We start from the raw sequence: 8,473 nt of genomic DNA, 5'->3' as shown, positions 1-8,473 counted from the left end.
ACCTCTGTGCATATCAACCATCATTATGTAAAATAACTCTGCTTCGCTCGGCTCTCCTCAGTTCTCTTAAGTCTTGTTCCCTCGCATAACTCACTTTCCCTCTCCCATGCATTTCCTCCCTCCTCCCCCAGCCCCCCTCGCCCCCTCCTCCACTGCCTTTTTTCTTTCTTCCGCACTCCATTTTGCTCTTCTCCCACCCCTCCTCACCCATTCCGAACGTTCCTCGGTCGCTCTGCTCTTTTTCCTCCACTCTCACACTCAAGTTACGTTCAGCAACGCTCAGCCATGGCCCCGAGTGTTTGCATTTGGACATCTTAGAATCAAAAGTTACTTAATACGGTAAATGTGCTGATGTATACAGAGAAAGTGCAGATGTACAGTGCATTCCAGTGATGTAAATGGAAAAAACACATTAGCCTGCTATTGTTCTTTTCAGCTGAGTTCCTGTGTCATTATCTTCAATACGAGTTGTGTTCATTTTGTGTGAAAATGTGTTTCGTAATCAGCAGTTAAATGTATAACGGAAAGAACTGCTGCTCTTTGCACGCTGTAGACAAATAATTAAACTTTGCTTGTTAGGTTTTGCGACTGCATGTGGAGAGCACGTTATACAGATTATCAGCTTTGAGTTTGGCTGTTTCTAAGTTAGGCAAGACTTCATCAAACTCACATATTAGTGAACCAAGATTAAAATGGATTTCTCATTTTCCTTCCAACCAAAATACTTGTCCTCTGGCTCAGATCCTTCGGATTTCCTAATGTTTCAGTATCATATTAATCTCTCTCATCCATTTAAGACAACTTATTTAAAATGCAACCTGCCTTCAATTACCACTTCTCTGGCCTGTAAGTCCAAACAGAGGTCAGTGAATTGTAGTGTTGAGCCCTGTATCAGCACTTGTTATATCTACTGAAGCAGTCCTGAACAATATAAAACTACAGTAAAGTAACAACAAGCATTCCTTCAACAGGAAGCAATATATTATCACATTATGACTGTGGTAACAGCCGAGCAGAGGGCATAATAGGATTTTATGCCTTTGTTTTTCCTACCGAATACGCAGATAGCAGGCACGGGGCCCAGCAGTGCTATCTGATGTCATCACATTAAACAATAACAAACTCACAATGTAAACAGGAAACAGGAAGTTGATCTCTCTGAAAGATCAACAGATTGAGAGGGGGAAACTCTCGCTATTCATATTAGCTGCAGATTAGCTATTAAAAATGTCAAATGAGATTAAAGCACATTTAAAGGCCGGTCACTAATACTGCGACCACAACGGCAGCATTAACCTGTGGTTCTTGCTTTTTTTTTGCATTGTTTGCAGCCCGTCCTTGTCTTTGTGCAGAAAAAACATTGTTTGCAACCAGTAAATGATCAATTACTGGCAGTTATGATTTGTACACATACATTTGCAAGTTGCTTCACACACACACGCACACGGAGAAAGTGAATATCATTCTGTCAGAAAGCTTTGCCAAGAAACTTGGCAGGTAGGTGAAACAAGACATCTAAAGAAAGCAGTGAGACAGAGAAGAGACACAGGAGGCAGGAGAAGCTAAAGCACTGATCTGTTGTTCAGTTTGTCTGCACAAACTGACTCACTGCAATTTCTCCACCTGTCAGCAGCAACTCAGAATATCATGTATGTGTGGGTGCGTGCGTGTTTGTGTGTATGTGTGTGTGTGCGTGCGTGTTTATTTTGTTTTTGTTTTTTTCTCTTCCAAGGCAGCATCGTTATTCTTGGCTCGGTAGAACACCGGGTCTTCTGGGAATAAATCGGACACAGACATTCAGTCTTAAACACTCACACTCTTCTTCACACATACACACAAAGCTGGAATTCCCCCAGAAGTCACCCTTGCCCTGTTGGTATTGTATCTATTTAAATGGCAGGAGAGTGGTCGAAACAAACTCCCATAATCCTTTTTCCCAATTCTCTCTTCCATTTGTTTCCCCTTCACACACTCCCTGTGTTCCCCTCCTCCTCCTCCTCGTCACTGTTTCTCTCCTTCTCTCTCTACATCCAGCCTTCTTTCCATCCCCTCTCTCTGTCACTTCCTGTCTCTCTGTTCAGGTCTGTGTTAGCCCTATATATTAAATATTAATGTCAGTTGTGCTCTGAGCCATAATTGCCATCTCAGCCCCTGAATAATGGATGTAACTGTGCTGTTCACCACTACAATATGGCTAACAGGATAAAAAATATATAGCAGCAACTGTTGTTTGCTACATTACTACAACTAAAGCACTACAGTACAGCTGATAAACCTGTCATAGAAAAACTACCCCATAGGATTTTGGTACAAGCGGCTATAGTTATTTTTCATATTAAGTAATTTCTAGCAGTAGTGTGAATAAATGCACGTGAAATTTGTACATGTTGTTATCGTTAGATGGAGGAGAATGTGACATTGTATAACCTAGAAGATGAAGCTTTCTAACCAAACAACAAGTGGAAGCAAAAAGCACCTTTTTCTAATGCTTGTTTTATGGCACCATGGTTGTGTCCATTTACCTATGGATAGCCTACAGATTGGGGTTTTCAACTTGCTCGACTGCAGTCCTCGCAGCTCAGCTGTGCGTAGGTCGAACGTTGAGAAATGAATTATGTTTCTGTGTCAGGTCTTTGTGGGACCTATGTACATAACTGGAACTCCCCTCTGAACCCTATGCAGTAGCCTACAACCTAACCTGATGTGTACCCCTCGAGAAATGTAACTAGACTTCATGTTGACGCAGCCCATAAGGATGGTGATTACCGCGCCAACCATGGTGTACTACACAACATGCTAACAACCCAGCAACAACTGATTATTTCTACAATATACACACTAAAATCTGTACAATATATTGTTGTAAAATGAAGAAATTATCCATATTACATTTTAAAAGATGTATTTCCATATTTTTAACCATGTGTTTTTTTAACCATGTATTGAATTTTACCGTTTACCACTTATTGATATGGCCAGAATATATATTTTACAGTGCATGGTTGATTGCATTGCAGCTTTAGCAGTTATGCTTCAGCTCAGAAGCTCTAACATGACACAGATCAGTTGTATTTGTAATATATTATAAGCTCTAAAAACTGTCACTGTGCTAACAGTTGGTACTGGGATTTAAACTGGGATTTACATGCAGCCTATTTGAATGATTAGGTTTTCACTGTAGGAAGAGTGGAAAGCTTTTAAGCAAACTCTCTGTGCTTCTTAGAGTGCTAAAATAGCTCATCTAACCTGTTCTTATATCACTTTATCTAGCCAGTGTGGTTAAAGAGAATACAGAATATTTGGTCTAGGAATTAGCATTGCAGTGTTGCATTGTTAGGACTGATGTGCTGTTTTGTGTGCATGCTCTTAACAATATCTTAAAGCTATCATTCAAGTGCAAGCTTTCCCTAAATACTGCAGACGACAGAAACAAATATTAACCTATATGCACTGTATGTTGTAAACTTTAGGACTTATATTTTCATCAAAAATATCACTTTATAATGAAAAACTACAAGTGTACAAGACAGTAATAATTTTGTGTGTTAATGTTGTCTTTCTTCTTTCATTAGTGTTAATTTCTGCTCTCCATGACTCCAACACTTCCATGAAGACCTGCGTGTGTGTATGTGCATGCATACGTGCGTGCGTGCGTGTGTGTGCGTGCGTGCGTGTGTGTGAGACAGGACTGGTGTCAGGTCAACTCTCTGAGTGTGGTACTCACAATATAGCAGCAAAGGTCAACAGCACTGTTATCACTTGAACATGATCGGGCCTCAAAGCGAGCGAGTGCAATAGCGGAGAGGGGGGAGCGCTCTCCCCTCCCCCACAATCATTCAGACGCTTATAATTGCCCATTTTAATTGGAGGCCTCTTAACGACCAGCGACTGGACCAGCCAATCAATTCACACAAGGTGTGTGTGTGTGTGTGTGTGTGTGTGTGTGTGTGTGTGTGTGTGTGTGTGTGTGTGTGTGTGTGTGTAGCTGCAGGGTCTCTTTGTAGCAGAGTTGATTAGGCCAGATGGGGTCAAGTGAAGGGGAGAGAGGATCGCTCCCATACTGCATTAAAATGTAGAATATGTACTTTTGGCAGTCAATGAGAGAAAACACTCGCACAGGAAAAGGACAGAGTTGAGTGGTAGATGAAAATATGAAAAATAATGAGATCACCAGTAAGCTGAGCAAGTGATAGAGGGAATGCACTGAGAGGGGGAAATTATTGCCGTAATACTGATGTGGTGATTATTAAGGTGATGTTTAAACTGTTCGTGTCTTTCCTCAGTGGAGCAGCACTATCGAAAGCAGCAGGAGAGAGTGCAGCAGAAATATTGTTACAGTGGCCGCAGAGCAGAAATAGAAATAAAAAAGTTCATTTACTCAGAGCACCTAAAGGAGTCCTGTTGCACTGTAGAGGAATGTTTCGATGAGGTTTTATTTCCACCTTGTGTTCTAGCAATACAAGACACAAGTTTCTGCAGGCTGTTGAGGACAGCAACAGCTGGTTGTAAAAGTGCCTTGCAAAATGTCCCAGTTCAAGAAAGATTTATTGAACTGGGACATCAATTATTGAGATTTACAGAATTTGAGCAATAAACTATTTCGTGATTAAACTAAAATGAAGCACTGTGGCAGAACAGAGTCCTAGAAATGAGAGGAGGTAGGCTTGAAGACTAGGTGGTGGTGGAGATGAAGCAGTTCTCTGAGTGACCAGGGTGAAGTGGAGATGGGGAGGGGGAGGGGGCAGGTGGCACGAATGAGAGCCTGAAAGGCAGAATGACAGGAAAGCTCAGGGAACAGAAGCTGATTGGCTCACAGAAGGTGGGTGAGAAGATGACTGGACTAGATTGATGACAGAATTGAGTTAGAGAGCACGGGGAAGTGAAAGTAATGCAAAAAGTAAACTAGAAGCCCAAACGCTCAGGAATACACATGTTCCTCATTGAACCTCTGCATAAACTTCATTAAAAGAGGACAAGAAGGAGATCACAAGCTGATGTAAACAGTGGACAGCTTCAAAGCACAACAAAGATCTCATTTATGAAATGTTGTATATTCATACTTGATGTCTTAAAATCATCCCCATCAGCCTGCTTATGTTTTAATTATTAAAAAAACAAAAAAACACCTGCATAAGAAGGCTGTAATGAGCCCAATTTTAAGCTTCACTTCTGTGACAAATTTAAATAATAATTTAAAAATATATAATACCATAAACTTAATTTGACAGAACCTGCCTTGTTATTTCTCCTCAAATAATGCCAACACAAATGTCAAGGCAAGAGGAAGTCAAACAGGGAGAATGAGAGTGTGCTGGCACCGCCATGAATGAGGGACAGATAGTCAGAACTGCAAAGTTCACTAACGGCTTAGATGCATGTGTGTCCCAAACTTTAATACCCTTCCCACAGCCAGCGGGAAAATCACTCAGGTCTAGACTTTGCATAGAGATAACTTTGATGTCAAAGTGAGGTTTTATTAAAAAAAAGCAAAATCTTATTTGTGTTTATAAATGGTAGGTATGCAGTCTATTCATTCATTAGTTTGTGTTTTAACTAACCGGGTAAGACTGATGCATTTGATTATGGGAATCCAACCTTGTCTTCTATGCCCTCAATTCATTGTATCTGCAGAAACCCTATTCTGTGTACCTAACTGTCTGAAACTCATTTAAATGTAATTTATATATTTGTTGTGAGAAAAAACCGAGACAGCAGTGAAAGTGTAATTCAGTGTGTAGCTGATGTGCTTGATAAGATCAGAGTTGTGTACTCTTCCATCTGATCAGTGCTTTCTAAGCTGACTTAAAACAATGTTCATAAATTTTAATGCAATTTGACATCCTTGTTCTTTAGGTTAGTAAAAAAAAAACTTAAATAGATTAGTTTTTAATTACTGTGTCCAAAAACATGAGTTTAAACTACAGCACCATTGGGAAGAGTTAAATTAATAAAATGCTTACAATTTTATACTCTGAAAGACGTTTTTTTTTGTTTGTTTGTTTTGTTTTGTTTAGTTTTTTCTAACACTGGGTATATTTTGTGTTTGAATCCATATTATTTTTACTCTTTCAAATTCAGGACTTTTACTTGTAAATTATTGCTTTTTTTTAACATATCAGGCAGAAGTGTGTAAGCCTTCCACTCGCCTCCTTTACACAGAGCTCTACAGCACCGGGTCAGCTGAGGTGCTCGTGTTAACGCTATGCTAGTGTTGTGAGAAGGACTAGACAGTGGGAGGTCAGCAGGGGTCACCGTGGCTGTCCTCCGCTGTGATAGGCTGTCACCCAGAGGTTAAGGGTCAAGATAATTAGGCATGCAGAATCCCAGTGCCGGTGTTCTAACGAAGCTTGAGCTCGTTAATGCAGAGTTTTACACTCAGACCTGCCACTGGGCTGTGCTGCACCGTCACACATGCACATACACTCACATACACTCACATACACTCACATGTGGAATATATGTTTGTGCACACACGCGCGTGCTCGCGCGCGCACACACACACACATGCTCATGCCTCCGCTTTGTTCTGGTGGTCCAATTCAAGGGCTGTCATCTCTTGAACAGAAGAGCTTGGGGCTCAGCCGCGAGGGAACAGAGATAATACAGACATAGTTACATGAAATCCAACATAATGCAATAGCTCTGGAATCTTAATATTATAATGGAGTTATGGTAGAGGACAGTATGGTATTATATTCAATAATTTGCAGAGATATCAACTTGTTTTTTCAATCATACCTCCAAACATTACCTGTTTTGGGGGGGACTGTAGTTTGCAGATGTTTCCAGTTTGTGTAAATAGTCCAATCAGAACACATCACAGGAACCTTTGAAGTGTCGGATAGGGCTAATGTAAAAAAAAATTAGATTAGCATTACGTTACAATTTTTAATGTGGTGCTTTATGTTTTTATCCTAGGATAGTAACATTATGTGGTCCCCTGAATTAAACTGAAACTGAAGACAATCGCTTGCTGTTTATTAACACAAAATATATTTACAAAGTAAAAGTTTGTGCATGATTGCAGAGAAAGGGAAATGGCAGTCTTCTTTGTATATGAGGCTGTGCTGTGAGGAGCACAGATGTAACACAAATACACATGCAAACATGAACATGTGTGGGTGTTTGTGTTTTCTTTTTGTGTGTGCGCGAGTGTGCCTTGTTGCTTCTGCCAGGCTGGCCAGCTGGCTCACACCAAAACACAACCTGGATGTGTTTGTTTGCCGTTGATGGCCATCTGCGTGTTTGATTTATTCTGTAATATAGATTCATGACATATGGTCCCATTTCTAACACCTAATGTCAACACAGCTCCAGTTTTTAATGACTTGACATCAGGGCTAGTGTTAAGAACGTCTCTGAATCTTATTCTTTGGTCTTTTAGCTGAAATATACATACAGTTACAGTTACGTTGCTTATTGTTTTTAACACTAGCTTAGCTGGATTTGTGCTTTTCTGTGTCTTAGGGAAAGATGGAAACAGTATAAAGACTGGTTAGATTTTTGAGAGTTGCATTTTGGATTCACAAAAGTAGAAATCTGAAGGTCAGACTTAAGGTTTTCTCACAGTCACGTATCTTCTGCAGTTTTGCTACAATACTACAAAAACTTCCCGTCGTCTATGTTCATCCACTGTCTTTTTGTGGACTTTTCAAAGCAGCTGCTGTGGATTTAGGAACAAAAAAAAAATGTTCCTCACATCTGCAAGCAAATTCCACAAGGAAATTCATTTTGACTTTCACACAGTATGAAATATTAATTTCTCTGTCTGTTTGTGTAGATATGTCTGTACTGGGCCTGAGCTCACATTCTTGAGGAATCTGCAGTCTTCACTCTGGTCTATTGTCAAACTGTTAACCTCAAATATGGCCTTATCCTCTTTGTCTCCACAGATTTTTCCTCAAGTTTTTCCTCAAGTGCAACCAGAACTGTTTGAAGAATGCAGGAAACCCGAGAGACATGAGGAGGTTCCAGGTACAAAACCACAACATTTTCTTCACTCTTGTAATTTATTCCTCATTTTCTTTTGTCAAGGTTTGTGTGTTTCTTTCTACATCCCGCTGCCTTTTTCTCTCATTCTCTCCCTTCCCTTTGTCTTCTGTGGACATACCACATAATGATACACGTGCAACACATATACACAGGAATCTATGTATGTGTGTGTTTCAGTGTAAGTAAATAAGCTATCAGTGCCTGTACAGGAAACATGAGAGCCTGACCCTGGCTTGTCAGAGCATAAATATACACACAATGCAGAGCGAGAGAGAGAGAGCGCAAAATGGCAATCATAAAAGGAAGATACAAAAAATTCATGGCAACCAAAAGAAAACAGATTATGCAGTTACTGTCTGACAGGTGAGGCTGGGACAGAGATTGGGGTCTGGCATCCTGTTCTAGGGGTATGCCCCTGTGCCCTCTGGGAAAGGCTCCAGCTGCCCAGGACCCTAAGCTGGGTAAGCAGTGAGGAAAATGG

At 40.5% G+C, this 8,473-nt stretch overlaps 1 pseudogene; it reads left to right on the top strand.

Moving 5' to 3' along the window:
• Positions 1-8,473, top strand: part of LOC115791778 (transcription factor COE1-like) — a 92,704-nt pseudogene that overhangs the window by 52,753 nt on the left and 31,478 nt on the right.

The sequence above is a fragment of the Archocentrus centrarchus genome, chromosome 14 (genome assembly GCF_007364275.1).
Source record: "Archocentrus centrarchus isolate MPI-CPG fArcCen1 chromosome 14, fArcCen1, whole genome shotgun sequence".
Taxonomy (NCBI): domain Eukaryota; kingdom Metazoa; phylum Chordata; class Actinopteri; order Cichliformes; family Cichlidae; genus Archocentrus; species Archocentrus centrarchus.
The sequence above is the reverse complement of the archived record's forward strand: the minus strand, read 5'-3'. Positions and strand labels throughout refer to the sequence as shown.